This window comes from Lynx rufus, unplaced genomic scaffold, assembly GCF_022079265.1.
Source record: "Lynx rufus isolate CCGP_SWC_20201006 ecotype Redwood Valley unplaced genomic scaffold, mLynRuf1.p SCAF_3, whole genome shotgun sequence".
NCBI lineage: Eukaryota > Metazoa > Chordata > Mammalia > Carnivora > Felidae > Lynx > Lynx rufus.
Genome location: NW_025814845.1, coordinates 3,734,191 through 3,750,521, shown reverse-complemented (window position 1 = coordinate 3,750,521; position 16,331 = coordinate 3,734,191). Strand labels below are relative to the sequence as shown.

Below are 16,331 nucleotides of genomic sequence, written 5' to 3'. Positions count from 1 at the left end.
AGAGGGAGACAGTTCCGGAACCCGGATCGTTGGATCTACCCAGTGGTGGGAGAGAAGCCCCAGGGAAGGGGCCTTCTGGATCCTCATCCCAGCTGCCAAATTGCTGTGTGACCTGGGCCACCTCCTCTCCCTTCTCTGGGCCTAAATGGATTATCTGTAAACTGAAAACAGCGGACCAGTTGATCCCCAGATCTCACTGATTCTCAAGTGCTGGGGCAGTCTGTGACCTTTCTGGGGTTGCTTTCAAAAGTAAGGAATAGCGTGCGTTTCGATGTCAGAAAAAAACGAAATTCCCAAACACTCCTTTTAATTGTGAAAGGTTATCTTCTTGGCTAGAAAGACAACATCGTAAAGCTGTCTAAATTTGTAGTTCTTCTGGTTTCATCATACTGCTTCCATAGTTCATGTATAAAAAGGACCTGTGAAAGGAAGAGAGAATTAAATGTTAAGTCTATAATATCTAAAGCTGGGGCCACCACAAATCACAAAGTCCAGGAGTGTGGTTCATTCCTGTGTGGACTGGGGACAGGCTACTTTTCACTTCACATCAATGGGGAAATGGCGAATTATTCACTAAACAATGAAGATTAAGTTTGGTAACAATCTGAAAAAAAAAAGGTTGTGTACCTTGTTCTTTCACCAGGCTAAATCAAAAGCAGATCCAAGTTTTTTATTTTAACGGAGTTTCAATAATACTAGAAGAAATCCGGGGACTTTGTGTCCACACAGACATGAGTATTGCTAAGAATGAGAAAAACTATAAAGGATAAAAGAATGATACATTTGGCTGTAATTTTTTAAAGTGCACTGAAGCAGAAAAAAAACACAGTAAACATTTAAAAATACAGCAAATGCCACGCTTTATGCACTAGGCCCAAGGATGTGTACATTTTTATGCTCGGTATAATTTTCCTTGAGCACACAGGATTTTTTTTTTAATGGAAATTATATGTGCATACATGAGACCGTTTTAAAAATTTTTGATAGAAAACTGATAGAATAATGCATATAAAGTGACTACATTTATGGAAAAAGACCACAGGCTTGGATCTTGAAACCAAGGCTTTCTGGTCGAGAAGACACAAAGCTGGGAGGCAGGAGGGCCATTCGCCAGACAGCGCAGGGAGTCACCTGCCTCAATTCCTCACTGGAGGCTTTGTGTTTAAAAAAAACTTTTTTAATGCTTATTTTTGAGAGAGCATGAGCAGGGGAGGGGCAGAGAGAGAAGGAGACACAGAATCCAAAGTGGGATCCAGACTGAGCTGTCAGCACAGAGCCCGATGTAGGGCTCGAACCCACAAACTGTGAGATCGTGACCAGGGCTGAAGTCAGACACTTGGCTGACTGAGCCACCCAGGCACCCCTCACTAGAGGCTTTCTAAAGCCTCTACTTGAGTTGACCCAAGATCCCTACTCCTTTCGAGGAGGGACGCCTTCATACTGCACCCTGTAAGGGCTAGTGGGGGGCGCTTTCAGGCAGAGGTGCGTAAGGGCTGTGTGTTCATCTCTGCTCCCACCCTGACTGCGGTGCAAGCAGCAAATAAACCCTTATTCCATCAATCCACTGATTTCGTGGTTACCACAGCAGAGCCTAGCCCAAGCTGACTTAACACAGAAACAAAGAAAGACCTGCGTATCGGGGCTGTTGGTGTCTGCATCAGTTTCTACATCTGTAAATTGGGGGTAATAATGGTACACACCTCACGGTTGTGTAGGGATTATGTGAGATACCCCAGGTAAAGCCTACGTCAGTGTCTGGCCCACAGTTAATGCCATAAATGTGAGACATTGTAGATGTAGAAGGAATTAGGAAATTGATTTGCAAGTAACACACATACGGTAGTTAGCACTGTGAATGTGGGGCACCAAATGAGTACCCACCTAGTGATAACATACAACAAATAGTGACCTGTGCCTCAGGAGGAGCCCACGTGAAGTCCAGGGGGAACTCTGAGGAAGGAAATCAGGGCAGGCTTCCTGGAGCAGGTGGTCTCTCGAGGCTGGGAAGAGGCTTTCGGAAAGCTAAACGGGAAATCCGGCCGTGACTTTCCTGAAAAATACCCAAGACGGGGTTTAATATCATCCGGTGTTCTTGCTTGGATTTATTCATTTGTCCCTTTTGCGGAGATAAACAATTATAAACCTCGCATTTAATACAAAAACCTCGATTTTTTTCCCCCATGTTCTTGCATTAAGTCCTAGATTTCTGGGAGTCTGCTGTTTTCGGATTTACTCCTGGCTATCATAATCCTGTCTAAAATCAGTAATTAGCAACTACTAGGGAACAGAAACTGAGGGAAGGGGAGGTTGTTTTCATAGGCTTACTGTAAGCCAGGATTCTGAGGTCCACGGGGCATAGAGAATCTCCTTAGAGGATGAGGGAATTGAGTACTGACAACATACAGGGTGGCCCGGCTAATCTGAAAGTACAGTTTGCCTGTGAAACTTTCTGAGCCAAAATGGCCAAAGAAGTAGTTACCATTTATTTCTACAGAAAACTTTTTTAGCGTCCCCAGACCCCCAAATGAAACTTCTCTAAGGCTTTTCCGATACTTTCGGGCACACCTTGCTCACAGACGCACACGACAAGTCGGGATGCCGCCCGGAGGCTCACAGACAAGGTGCCAAGCTGGCGGCTTGACAATCAAGGGCTGAGTGTGGTTCCCGGGGAAGGCGCGGGGGGGGGGGGGGGGGCACTGCCTCTGCACCGGCTCCCCTCGCTGCAAAACCAGCTCCGACCGCTCCTTTTGCTTTTCGCCATTTTTCACAAAAGTGCAAATCCTCTTTGGACTTCTTCCAGCTAGTGAAAACGGGTACCAATGTAGGTCTTTCGTAAAAGCGTCGTAGGAGCTTTCGTAGGAGCGTCACGCAAAGTTTGGAAAAGCGAGGGATACCTACCTGTATGTGCGTTCCACTTGAGGTGTAACTTTGGGGCCACCCAGGTGCCTTCCTGCTCAAGGTAAAGAACTCGTCACCACAGAAGTGCCCTTTCTAAGTGACTCGTCATTTATGAGTTTACTATCATTTCTTTCTTTTTTTTTTTTTTGGCTAATGTTTATGTATTTTTGCAAGACAGAGAGGCAGAGCATGAGCAGGGGAGGGGCAGAGAGGGAGGGAGACACGGAATCCAGAGCAGGCGCCAGGCTCTGAGCCGTCAGCACAGAGCCTGACAAGGAGCTCGAACTCACAAACTGCAAGATCACGGCCTGAGCCGGTGGCACGCTTAATTGACTGAGCCACCCAGGTGCCCCATCATTTAGTTATTTCTTGGTTTATCATCATAGTAATAATTAAAATCAATACTTTGGTTAATTATTAATGACAATTATAAATTAATATAGTGAATGCAATTAATTCTTAATAACGGACTAATTTTGGGTTTTTAGTAGATTTCTTTTTTTTTTTTAAGTTTTTTTGAGAGAGAGAGAGAAAGAGAGTGAGCAAGGGAGGGATAGAGAGAGAGGGAGAGGGAGAAGCCCCAGCAGGCTCTGAGCTGTCAGCGGGCTCGAACCCATGAACTGTGAGATCATGACCAAGAATAGAATGCTTAACCGACTGAGCCACCCAGGTGCCCCAGTAACTGACTAATTTTGAAAGGAAAAAAGAATCTTGGAAACAACCGACCCAGTAGGTCCTGGGATGTTAGAAATCCCGTGTGAAGAAGGGAAGCGTATAAAAAAAACATTTTTGTGCCTGAGCCAGACTAGCTCCAGTGACCGTAAATCGAGCCTTTTGATTTGGATACCGCTGCACTTCGTGATTGCGTTTATCTGTTCTGGTACCTTCTATGCCATAATTTAAAAAAAAAAAAATGAGGAAGATGAACACTGTCTTGCCCATCAGACTCGTGTCTCACAGGTAAATGGCAACCATGATGCCTGGGGGGGGGGGGGCCGCTCAATCATTCACATCACAAAGCGGACGATCTCCCCAGCCTGGTGGGGGGAGTTCACGCTCTGTCCCATTTTCAGGCGTGCGGACTAGATCTGGGGGGCAGTTGGTTTGCAGGACACAGGACACAGAGTGACCGAGCTGGCTGCCAGACAGGCCTCGGGCCCCGCTGGACGCCCCAGAGGGCAGGTCCCCCTGCTGCTGGAGCAGGTCAGATGGCAGGGGCCACCGTGAGCGGGAAGGGGAGAGACCTCGTGACTTGCCTGGGGGCGCAGCAGAGCAAAGGAGGCGCCGTTGGACCGATTAGGCTCGAAGCAAGCAGACCAGAGACGCAGGAGTGCATTTCCAGGACCCACGTCCAACATCAGACGCTGATTAGAAGAGCCGTTAGCCCTCGATCTGCCGCCCACCTCCTGAGGGGTCTGGGACAGGCTAAGTGTCCACGCTGAGCCTCCGGGTATAGGGTGGGCGTGGGGGACGCAGGGAAGCCAGATTTGGGGGGGATTTGTATTAATAGGGCTATTGAGGCAAGAATGCAAGGAACTATTATTAAGAACTTAATCCAGGACTTGTGTTCTTGTATAATAAACAAATTAGCTTAAACTAGTAGAGCCTTCACCGAAGGTCATGTTGTATATCCCCTTGTTTCCCACCCCCACAAAAGATTGTAAGAAATGCCGGCTGGAACCATCGGCGTGGCCACCTGGGGAGCAGCATCATTTCACAGGTGGACACAGACGCCATCTTACTGGCAACTGAATTATGACCATCAACTTGCTCTCTAATGATCTGGGCATAAGTTAGACTTCCCGGCATCCCGAGGATGGTAAGTCTGAGATGTGTTATTTTTTTTAGCAGACTAGGGAGTGGGGAGGTCACACTTCTGACTGCTCCAGGAGAGCCACAAGTGGCCTTGTCTTCCGCCTTTGTGCTCACCTGGGTGTCCTCTGTGCTGCATGAATGCAGGTCGAGCCTGTGCCCCGAATAACTTCTATCTTTGATTATTAACACCTTCTTTAATTCACTCCTTCTTCCTCCCTCCCTCCTTTTCCTTCCTTCCTTCCTTCCTTCCCTCCTTTCCTCTCTCCCTCCCTTCTTCCTTCCTCCCCTCTCTCCCTTTCCTTCCTCCCTTTCCCTCCTTTCTCCTTTCCTTCCTTCTTTCCTTCCTTCCTTCCCTCCCTCTCTTCCTCCCTCCCTCCCCTCTCCCTTTCCTTCCTCCCTTTCCCTCCTTCCTCCTCTCCTTCCTTCCTTCCTTCCTTCCTTCCTTCCTTCCTTCCTTCCCCCCTCCCTCCCTTCTTCCTGCCTTCTTTCCTTTCCATTATAGCATCCAACTCATTGCATATGGGAAGAACACTGATAATAGATGAAGGTTGCAAAATACTGTTTGTCTAGATGAAGCTAGTATTCAGGGTCTGGCCAAATTAAAAAGCCAAAACCCACAATCTTCGGTCTGGGAAGCGCCTTTATCAGTGTGTTACCTTAGCTACAAGACGCAAACACGCTTCTGGGTTTAGCCGGGATGTCCTATAGAAACAGCACGCATTCACTTGCTGACACACAGATGTACCAAATCTTTGGCTTCTGCTGATAACGCTTGTAAAATCTCTGAGCGGTCGTTATCGGTTTCAGTTTTCCAGTCTTGCTTTTGACTGGAGCAAGTTTCTCCCCGGCAGATTTAGATTTGCTGCCTCCATTTGGTACCCACAAGGTCAACACCAGCCGTCCAGCAGACCGCGCGCTCACATCACGCCCTCTCGGCCTCGGCATTATTCACAGTTTGCCTGGGACACCGCTGTGTTGGGCTGGACCAGCCTGTCCATCTGGGGAGGTTTGGTGATGTTTGTGGCCTCTACACCCTAGATCCCGGTAGCTTCCTACTTCGGTTGTGATGATCCCAAGTATCTCCGGTCCCTGCCAGTTCCGACAAGAGCTAGGGATTTCATTTTGAAAGAGCCAGGGATCTGTTGTCGTTGTTGTTGTTGTTGTTGTTGTTGTTGTTGTGGGCAGAAGAGCTTTATAACTCCGTGATCCTAGTGGCTTAATTCTCTTAAAGAGAGCACAAATGAGATATTGGACTTCTTCCTTTTCGTTCAAAGTCCGCTCAATTATTTATCCATTCGTGTATTCAACTAAATATTCATCCATCATTACGTACCAGGCAACACATCCAGCTTTGAGGACATACTCAGCTTTGAGGGAAGCCAGACACGGTTTGTCCTGTTTCACTGGGTTTCTAGAGAAGTGGGAGAGAGTGTGAGGGAGGAGTCCTCCGGTAGACGACACACAGGGAGCTGTGGGGCCCGAGGGAGGGACGTGAGGCCCGGCCCGGCGGGTGGGGTGGGTGGGGGTTACCAGCCACCTTGCGTGGACAGAGCCCCGGCTCTTTTGCTAAACCCACGTCTCCATCCCCCCACCTGCCTCCAAGTGGAAGCCATTCTCCCATTTCTGGAGAAGACCTGCTCGTGTCTCTGGTCTCTGCGGCCCCTGATTGCAGTGCTCCGCTGAAAACAGCAGAGAGCAGCTTGAGATCACGCCTGGGCCACGGCTGAGCCAGCCTGCTGAGGTCACCGGAATCCGGGAGGGTGACCGGCTCCTGGCTGAGAGACCGGGGAAGCAGGGCATTGGCCAGCAGGACAGGCAGGCCCTCCTTCCCACACCCCTGCCAGTGTGCCAACACGAAGCCCTGCCTCCTGGCCTTCTGACCTCAGACAAGCTGGCTGAGTCTGTGCTGAAACGGCCAGAGTTGGCTAAAGAGCCAGTTTTCCTATAACCGGCCTTTATTGTCAGACCTGCTGGGCACAGCAGGAGGAAGGCCATCTGTCTCACCTCCTGCAAGCCACCTCCTTTGTCACGAGCATGGGGAAATGGCTTTGCAATTAGCTTAAGGTGAGTGGAAGGGACAGTTGTTCCTCGTAGGGACAACCCAAGGTCCCAAGCGTATCCCTTTTTATCAGCAATTAAGTGGACATTACTCTGGCTCGTGGTCGGGGTGAGCTAGGGCTTGGTTGATGGGGCACAGTGGCCTGGCTTCTCACCTTCCTACCCCCCCCCCCCCCCCCATCAAAACTTCGCTGCTCTCAGCTTCTCGAAGTTCTGGGGCACAAGTGGTAAATTGCAAACATTTGTTCCAAAGAGGTGCTAAGGGATGGTAGAAATTTAATTTTGCATTTCTCCCCCCTTCCCCAAATCACTTAGCTGGCATCTCAGTGTTAACAAGCTTGTCCCCACTTGCACCCCAAGAAAGGGTCAACTCAAAGGAATGTGTTTGCTCGCGTAATGGGCTTGTGGCTAAGTAGGGTTTCTCAAAGTGTGGTCCAAGACCACCTGCGTCAAAACTCCTTATACAAACATGGATTTCTACTATGTGGTAATGTCTACTGGCATTAGACGCATCTTGCCTTGGCAGCCCATCGATCCCACGCCCAAGTATGAACAAGAGGATGGGAGTCTACGTCCCGCAAAAGACACGGGTAAGAACACTGGAGCAGCACCCTTCCAAAGAGCCTCAAGCCTTGGGTGCCCACCCACAGAAGAATGGAGGGACTCATTGTGGCTTGTCCACCCTGGGCGATGAAAGTGAACCGACTACCTTTCCGGGGAACAACCTGGAATCCATCTTGTAAACATACCGTGGAGCAGGAGAAACGAGGCGCAAAGGAGTGAATATGAGATGGTTTCCTTTATGTGAAATTTAAGAACAAACTAAGCCCGGGGCGCCTGGGTGGCTCAGTCGGTTGGTTAAGTATCCGACTTCGGCTCAGGTCATGATCTCGCGGTCCGTGAGTTCGAGCCCTGCGTCGGGCTCTGTGCTGACAGCTCAGAGCCTGGAGCTGCTTTGGATTCTGTGTCTCCCTCTCTCTCTGCCCCTCCCCTGTTCATGCTCTGTCTCTCTGTGTCTCAAAAATAAATAAATGTTAAAAAAAAATTTTTTTTTAAAAAAGAAGAATGGACTAAGCTCATCTATGTTGACAGTATAATGGTTACCCAGCATGAGGGTAGGGATTATTGAAGGGAGGGGGCGTATGGGATTTTGGAACTGTTCTATATCTGGATATGAATGGTGGTTAGACACGTATATACACATGTGAAAAAACGTATACACGCAGGTATATACGTTGGTGTATTATCTGTACGTAGTATACCATATGTATACCACGGTACATATATAGCACATATGCACATATACCCTACATGCACAGGTGTATACATGTGCATTGAGCTCATGCTTACGAGTGACAAACTTTAATATGTCTCACACGTACGCACGCACGAACGCACGCACTTCTCAGCCTCGTTCCAGATCTACCAAATCTGAATCTCTTGGTGCGGAGCCTGGGAATCTGCATTTTGTGCGTTTGCTGGTGTTGATGTACAGCGAGAGTTGACGACCAGCATGGCAGGCTGGTCACACACCAGACCCCATTTCCCATCTGGGTTAGAGCATTACAAGATTTTTTTCAGAAGTTGAGTGTTAGGGAATTAAGACTGGTATGAGATTTCTCACCTGAAAATCGGGTGCTGGGGTCCTGTGAACCCAAGACTGTCCCAGGCTCCACCCAAAACAGAAGCCCCACTCTCCTGGAAATGCAGACGGGCAACTCTTTTAACACTTTTCCTTAAAAATGGAACACTGACACCAACTGTTTCCACCCTTCTCTTAGTGGAGAAAGATGTATTTTAAACTCATAATCAGTCTATACGTGATTTGGTATTCTTTCCTCTTCCCTCTGCCTGCCACATAAACCCCATGTTCTGTGTTATTAACAAGAGGCAGCAGGTAACATTTCTCAAGGACCTAGAATACGCAGGGCTATCTTGTTTATGTGATCTCACCGGATCCTTGAAGCAATGCTCTGAGCAGATCTGAGGCTCCAAAGGATGAAGCAACTTTGCAAAGGTACACAGCAAATTGGTAGTGTCGCTGGGATCTGACCCCGATATGTCCAACCCCACCAAAAACCTGCCGTCTCTTTGGCGGGAAGAGTCTATCACGAGGATTCCAGTGCTGTTGTTGTTTAACGTACAGCCGTAAGAATTCATCTTTGTCATTAAAGGCTGTAAGTAAACACTCCTTAACATCTGCATCGTATCGGACAAGCGGATGGCTGTACCATAATTTGTTTCGTGATTCCCCTGATATTCACTCTGTTTCCATCTTTGCCAGTGCAGATGTCCTGATGAACGTGTTTTAACATCAGTCATCGCATTTGTGATTCTCGCTCGGGACAAATGGTCACAAATGGGATAACTATAACAAAGACTACGCACATTTTTCAAGATATAGGAACGATTTGTCCACACCGCTCCCCAGAAACATTCTTTTCATTTGCATCGCTCCCAACAGTGAGGGGAGGCCTGTCTCCCTCCACCCCTCACCAACTTTGGGAACCATCACTCCAATTTTGCCAATATGGCACTGCAATTCCATTTGCACTCGTGACGTTGACCATTTCTGATAGACTCATTATTTTTGCTTTTCCTTATATGAATCTCTAGCCTTTGGAGCGTCAGTGTGAGCTCCTGACATATCTCAAGAAGTTGATACTGTTTCATATTCATGGGTTATTTTTTGTCTTCCAACTTCATTTAGGTTACTTTCTGGTAAAAAGAGTTCAATCTTTATGCAGTCGAATTTATCAATAAATGTCATGATTTTTTATTGCTTCTAAGCTAAAACAATCTTGGGAAATTTATTCTCAAATCAGAGGAATATTTACCTTTAGGTTCTTCTGTGTTGTATTTCACTTTTTTTTTTAATGTTTATTTAATTTTGAGAGAGAGAGAGACAGAGCAGGAGTTGGGGAGGGGCAGAGAGAGAGAGGGAGACACAGAACTCGAAGCAGGCTCCAGGCTCCGAGCTGTCAGCACAGAGCCCGATGCGGGGCTCGAACCCATGAACTGCGAGATCATGACCTGAGCCAAAGTCGGACACTTAACCAACTAAGCCACCCAGGTGCCCCCAAACATATCCTATTTACTGATACTTACATAGATGGTAAATCTACAAAGGAAGGCAAAGGAATGATCAACAGAAAAATTAGGATAGTGCTTTCTTCTTGGGAGGAGGGAAGTAATGTGTTAGGAAAGGCACATGGGGCCTCTAAAGCATTGGAAATATTCTATTGCTTCACTTGTGTGGTAGCACATTAGCTATCTATTGGTAATAACAATATCTTCCCGAATTTGGCAGCTTAAAAACATATATGCCTGTTATCTCATGATTCTGTAGGCCTGGAGTCTGGGCAAAGCTTAGCTGTGTGCTCTGTGGGGCTACAATCATGGTGTCGATTGGGGCTGTGGTCTCATCTGAGGCTCTACTGGAGAAGGGCCTCCTCCCTTGCTCATGTGATTGTTGACAACCCTCAGATTCCTGAAAGCTGCTGGGCTGAGGGCCTCGGCGTCTCTCTGGGTATGTGCTGGAGGCTGTCCCCAGTTCCCGGCCTTGTGGCCAGCTCCGAAGGGCAGCTCACAGCACATCATTCTATGGAGGTTACCATCTTATGTAACATAATCACACACATGCAATCCCATACACCCCCTCACTCTTGCTATATTCTCTACGTCCAGAACCAGGTCGCAGGTTCTACCCATGCTCAGGGGGAGGGGTCACACGAGCACATGAAAGCCGGATCATGGGGCCCCCTTAAGAGTCTGTCGGCCCCAAATGGTACACAGGTAGACATTTAACTATTTGTTAAAGTGTGGGTGTGTGGATAATATTTGTAACCCTATAATATGTTTCGCAATTTAAGATTTTAAAAACTGTAAAGCCATTTTTTTGATAAATCAGTTTGGATCTGAGTGTGCCCAGGGATAGCCAAGCAAAAAGAATCTCATGGCCTTAGGTAACTGAATCTAAAAGGAAGTCTGGAAGTGATTCAAGAGCTCAGGAGGGCTGACTTTTCCTTTTGAGATACTAGAAGTTGCTGGGAACTCAGAAGGCACTCTGTATTAGACCTGAGAATTTTTGAATTGCTTCAAAATTGCGTCAATGCCTAATTTTTATTCGAAAACAAGAAAATTGTTTTAACCTCTGACTAATTTGAAGAGAAGTGGCATTTTTACAGTACCTACCATGGGCACAGACCATCTCTCCGAAGGTCGAATCTTCTCTAATATCCCTTAATAAAATTTGGTAGCTGTGTTCATTAACCTACCTCACCCCTCGTGCTAAATGTATTCTCAGGTATTTCGTGGTGTTGTTGCTGTTATGAATGGGATCTTCGTTTTTAAATATGATTTCTGCTTCCTGTTTTAAATATGATTTCTGTCCCTGCAATTCACCAGGAACATGACTGAATTTTGGACATGCACCAACATTTTTGTCAAGTGACTTTGTTTTTAAACAAAAGCCTTTGTGAAATGGCTAATGACTATGCTCTCATATTCATTTCAATTTCTATTTTCTTAGGTTCTCTAGGTACACGATGGTGACATCCAGGAATCCTGGCATTTTTGCCTCCTCTTTTGTGGCTGTAATCTGATCTAAGTCTCTTGGAAGCAAAGTTCCTAAAAACCCTTAACCTTCAGGGGTGCCTGGGTGGCTTGGTGGGGTAAGCATCTGACTCCCGGTTTCGGCTCAGGGCATGACCTCATGGTGCGTGAGTTCGGGCCCTGTATCAGGCTCTCTGCTGTCAGCACAGAGCCCGCTGTGGATCCTCCGTCCCCCTCTCTCTCTGCCCCTCCCCCACTTACACCCTCTCAGTGTCTCTCTCAAAATAAATAAATAAACTTAAAAAAAAAATGTTAACCTTCAGAGTCAGATGAACCCAAGACTGTCAGCAACTTTCTTGGGCAAGTCACTTACCTCTCTGTGCCTCGGTTTCCTCATTTATAGCCTGGGGCCATCACACACTCTACCTCATTGGGTAATTGTGAGGATAAGATAATATCTTTTTTTATTATTATTATTTTTTTATTAAAAAAATTTTTTTTTAATGTTTATTTATTTCTGAGACAGAGAGAGACAGAGCATGAGTGAGGGAGGGGCAGAGAGAGAGGGAGACACAGAAAACCCGGGCGGGCTCCAGGCTCTGAGCTGTCAGCACAGAGCCCGTTATGGGGCCCGAACTCACGAACTGCAAGATCATGACAGGAGTGGAAGTCGGATGCTTAACTGACTGAGCCCCCCAGGCGCCCCTGACATCTGCATCCTTTCAAGGCTGCCTAGGTGATTGTAACGGCCAGGGTTGAGAATCGCTGATGGCCCCGGTGTGGCACTGACATTTCAGACAATAATCATGGAAGCCCACATTCCAGATGAGTTCAAGTACATCCTCCCTTTCTTTGCCATACATTAATTCATCCTTGCTGACTATGCTGATTAATTTTATGTGCCAACTTCGCTGAGCCACCGTGCCAAGATATGTAGTCAAACATTGTCCTGGATGTTTCTAGGAAGGGGTTTTCTGAAGGAGATTAACATCTCAATCAGAGTAGACCTTGCAAAAGCTGATTGCCCTCCATAATGCTGGGGACCATCTAACCAATTGAAGGCTTTCAGAGGGAAAAGACTGACCTTCTTTGAGCACAAAGGAACTCTGCAGCAGACAGTCTTTGGACTTGGACTTCAACTCTTCTCTGGGTCTACAGCGTGCTGGGCTGCCCTGCAGATTTTGGACACATGCCTCCATCAATCATATGAGCCAATTCCTTAAAATAATCTCTCTCTCTCTCTCTCTCTGGTTGACCTCCGGTTGAACACAATCATAAATAAAGCACCCCACTTTTGTTTTCTTTGGAAATGCACAACTAGAGAATGGATGATGCAGAGGCATGGGGAGAGGAATACGGATCACCGGATCCAGTTGAAATGGTGGCATAAAGACAGAAATAACCCTGAGAGACATCTGGCAAATGTCTGGAGACTTTTTTGTTGTCTCAAGGGGGTGGAGGATGAGGGGCTGGGCCTGGGGCTGGGGGTCAAGAGCGAAAGGGGCATCAAGTGGGCAGAGGGGCCGGGGATGCTACTAAACATCCTGAAATGCATGGAATTATCGTTAAAATGTAACAGTGCCATTGTTTGCGAAACCCTGACTGGAGTGGGGCAATAGTGAGTCATTAAGGAAATTAACATCTCACCCCTTGAAAGGAGGAGGATTGTGGTCAGATCGGGAAGGAGCTCTGAAGAGGCAACAGGAATCTAGTCAGCAGATCGGACAAACAGCCTGGGGGCAGCTAGTGCTGAAAAAGCCACGGGACTTCACGGAAACTCTTGAGAGACCAGCCCTACCGGGGAGGTAGGACTAGCTGTCCAGCCAGCAGGAATCTCAAGGCCATCATGTGGCTCCAATTAGTTCCTAAGTGGCCGTGAGCTCAGAAGCTCTCCCCAAGGTCTGAGCCCAAGACCGGAGGTGGTGAGTAGCCGTCTTGTGTTTTGTGGCTGCAGCTCATGTTGTTGTTTTAAATATCGGGGGGGGGGGGGGCCCAGTGGGCAGAGCGGGGGGCCAGAGTTCTGGGCTTCTCTCCCTACGGTGGGGACTGAAGTGTGCACACGGCGTCCCATCCTGAATTCTCAGGAACTGGGGTACGTGGCGGGGGGGGGTGGGGGGGGAGCGGGGGGGGGGGTGGGGGGGGAGCGGCTGGGCATCATGTCCTGAACACAAGGCTGCGTGTAGACAGCCCTCAAGGAGGGTTTATTAAAGCGTTCACGAAGACGTGGAAAAGGTGAATTGGTGATAAATTAATGACACTTCAGTTCTGTCATCTGTAAAAGGGGGAAAGTAAGACGGCGAAGGTGGTCGCGTGAGGCCAGTGGGGTGATACAGTAGCATGATTGAGAAAGTCAAGCGTCCTTTAGAAAACCCCCCGTGTGGGGCACCCGGGTGGCTCGGTCGGTTAAGCGTCAGGCTCTTGATTTCAGGTCAGGTCATGATCTCACAGTTGGTGGGTTCGAGCCCTGCGTCAGGCTCCGCACCTAACAGCGTAGAACCTGGGTGGGATTCTCTCTCCCTCTGTCTCTGTTCCAACCCCCACTTGTGCTCTCGCTCTCTCTCTCTCAAAATAAATAAATAAAAATAAATAGCACCCCCCCACACACAGATGCTACTCTCCTATGGGTTTTACACCCCAGAGCATGTTTCCAGGACAGCATTAAAAACAAACAAACAAAAAGTCACAGCAAAGCAGGGCCACACCGAGATGGAAGGCAACCAGCACACGTGACCGAGGGCAGCAGAAGCAGGTGGGACACACACGTCGGTGGTCGGCCACAGGGCACTTTAAGGGAAGGGGTCAGTGAACCGGGAGAAGAGGTCCTTTGGGTCAGGAGTGCATGTGCACCCTCTTCAAATGTGTGAGTGTCTGTCCCGGGGAGCAGAGGTAGCCTTGATCCTCGCTGCCCTTAGATGCCAAACACAAAGCCCAGCGAGGGACAGACAGAGAGGCAGATTTCAGCGCACCTAGACATCCTGGGAGGGAATTGGCGTGAGCCGCGGGGTCCGTGGAAAGAGCACGCAGCCTTGACTCTGTTTTCTTTGGCAGGGTGGTGGGGACAAGTTATTTCAACTCTTTGAGACTCCATTTCAATATCCCTTAAACAGGAGCATTGTAATTCTTCCATAATACTAGCAATCATGGCAAAAACATTCGTACTGTATCTTCTCTGTGCCCCGGGCCCTGTTCTCACCTCTTTCCGTGGAGTAACACACTTGCGACTCACGGCAGCTTGTGATACAGGTGCCACTATCATTGCTGTAGTCAACAGAGAGGAGGCTCAGAGAAGGGGAGTGGCCAGGGTCACACGGCAAGTACGGGGTACAGTCGTCATACAGGGTACGATCTCTGTAGGACACGGGGTCTCTGCAGGACACAGCATGGAATGTGGCTCTCCTTGATCTCTCTCCACCTATCAGATGTCAACCAAACCGCAGTGTGTGTGATTATCAGCGTGCCGTGATGACACCGTGCTGTGCAGTTTCTGGATCGGAATTGAACAACCTCAGCAGTCTGAAGGTGCGGACAGAAGCCAGCGAGTTGGCGTAAAACGGAGATCGGCGGCAACGCCATTCTGCACTTACTCAGATTCAGTCACCCAGACTCTCACTGCACTGCTCGGACCGCTTCTGGAATGTTCCGGTCCATGCTGGGGGCTCCTCTGTTGAGAGGCATCCCAACAAGCCGATATCTACTCGGTGAACTGACGAGTGAGATCACGTCAAAACAGAGGATGTCTGTTGCATGGGAGGTCACCAGGGACAAATTCATAGATGACAGATTGCAACAGAGTATTTGTAATATCTGAAACTGACGTGACCACGTGCACCTTTGGGGAGCAAACCCCTCTACACAGTCGAAAATCCACGTATGATTTTTGACTCCCTCCCCCCAGTTTAACTACTGATAGGCTACTGTTGACGGGAAGACCGATGGATTCATAAATAGCCCATATTTTACATGTTATATGTGTTTTATGCTATATTCTTACAATAAAGTAAGCTAGAGAAATGTTACTAAGAAATTCACAAGGAAGAGAAAATACCCAGCCCCATAGAAGTCCACTCGCACAGTTCAAACCTGTGTTGTTTAAGGGCCAGCTGTATCCCCACAATGCACAAGGGACTTCTCTGGAAATTACCAAGAAAGACAGGAACGACTATGGAAATGGACTATGGAAACGACTATGGAAATGGAACGACTATGGCAAAGGATCTTGATGGGCAAATCAGAGACGTGGAAAACAGGAAGCCTGACCAATGCTTTGAGGAGATGCCGCTGGGGCTAATTCCCAGAGGCTTGCCTGTGAAATCAGTGCACCCGTTAGACGGGTCGTGCTGGGAGCACGGGGTTGACTCACTGCTGAGTCGAGGCCCTCGTGTGTGAGGCACAGGAAGGTCTAGCCGCTTGGGGCGATCCTTTCTCAGTGGGCGATGCTCAGTGTCGGTGGGGATGTGGGCTTGGGCACCCACCTCCCTGGAGGTGGGGAGGTGGCCGGGGCAAACTTTCTCTGGTTAAATGTACTGGGTGGCTCAGTCGGTTAAGCATCCAACTTCAGCTCAGCTCATGATGTCAAGGTTTGTGGGTTCGAGCCCTGCATCGGGCTCTGTGCTGTCAGCTCAGAACCTGGAGCCTGCTTCAGATTCTGTGTCTCCCTCTCTCTCTTATTTATTTATTGAGAAAGGGAGATAATGTGAGCGGGGGGGGGGGGGCAGAGAGAGATTGAGAAAGAGAGAATCCCAAGCAGGTTCCACACTGTCAGTGCAGAGACCAACGCAGGGCTCGATCTCACAAACCATGAGATTATGACCTAAGCTGACACCAAGAGCTGGACGCTTAAGCAACTGAGCCACCCAGGCGCCCCTGACTTTCTAACATTCCGACTTCAGTTAAGATTCTTACCCAACCGTCCATGACGTTTTGCGGAATACAAATTCCTAGAAGAAAAATAACCAGTGGCATATATTAAGCCCAGTTGCCAAGCACGACGCTAAGGATGTTACGTC

At 48.3% G+C, this 16,331-nt stretch overlaps 1 protein-coding gene across 1 annotated transcript in view; it reads left to right on the top strand.

Moving 5' to 3' along the window:
* Positions 1-13,033: 13,033 nt before the first annotated feature.
* SLC2A9 (solute carrier family 2 member 9) overlaps positions 13,034-16,331 on the top strand; it is a 257,458-nt gene continuing 254,160 nt past the window's right edge. Inside the window, exon 1 of the mRNA XM_047091840.1 lies at positions 13,034-13,247. The gene's annotated coding sequence lies outside the window, so the exon portion shown is untranslated. The remainder of the gene's footprint in view (positions 13,248-16,331) is intronic.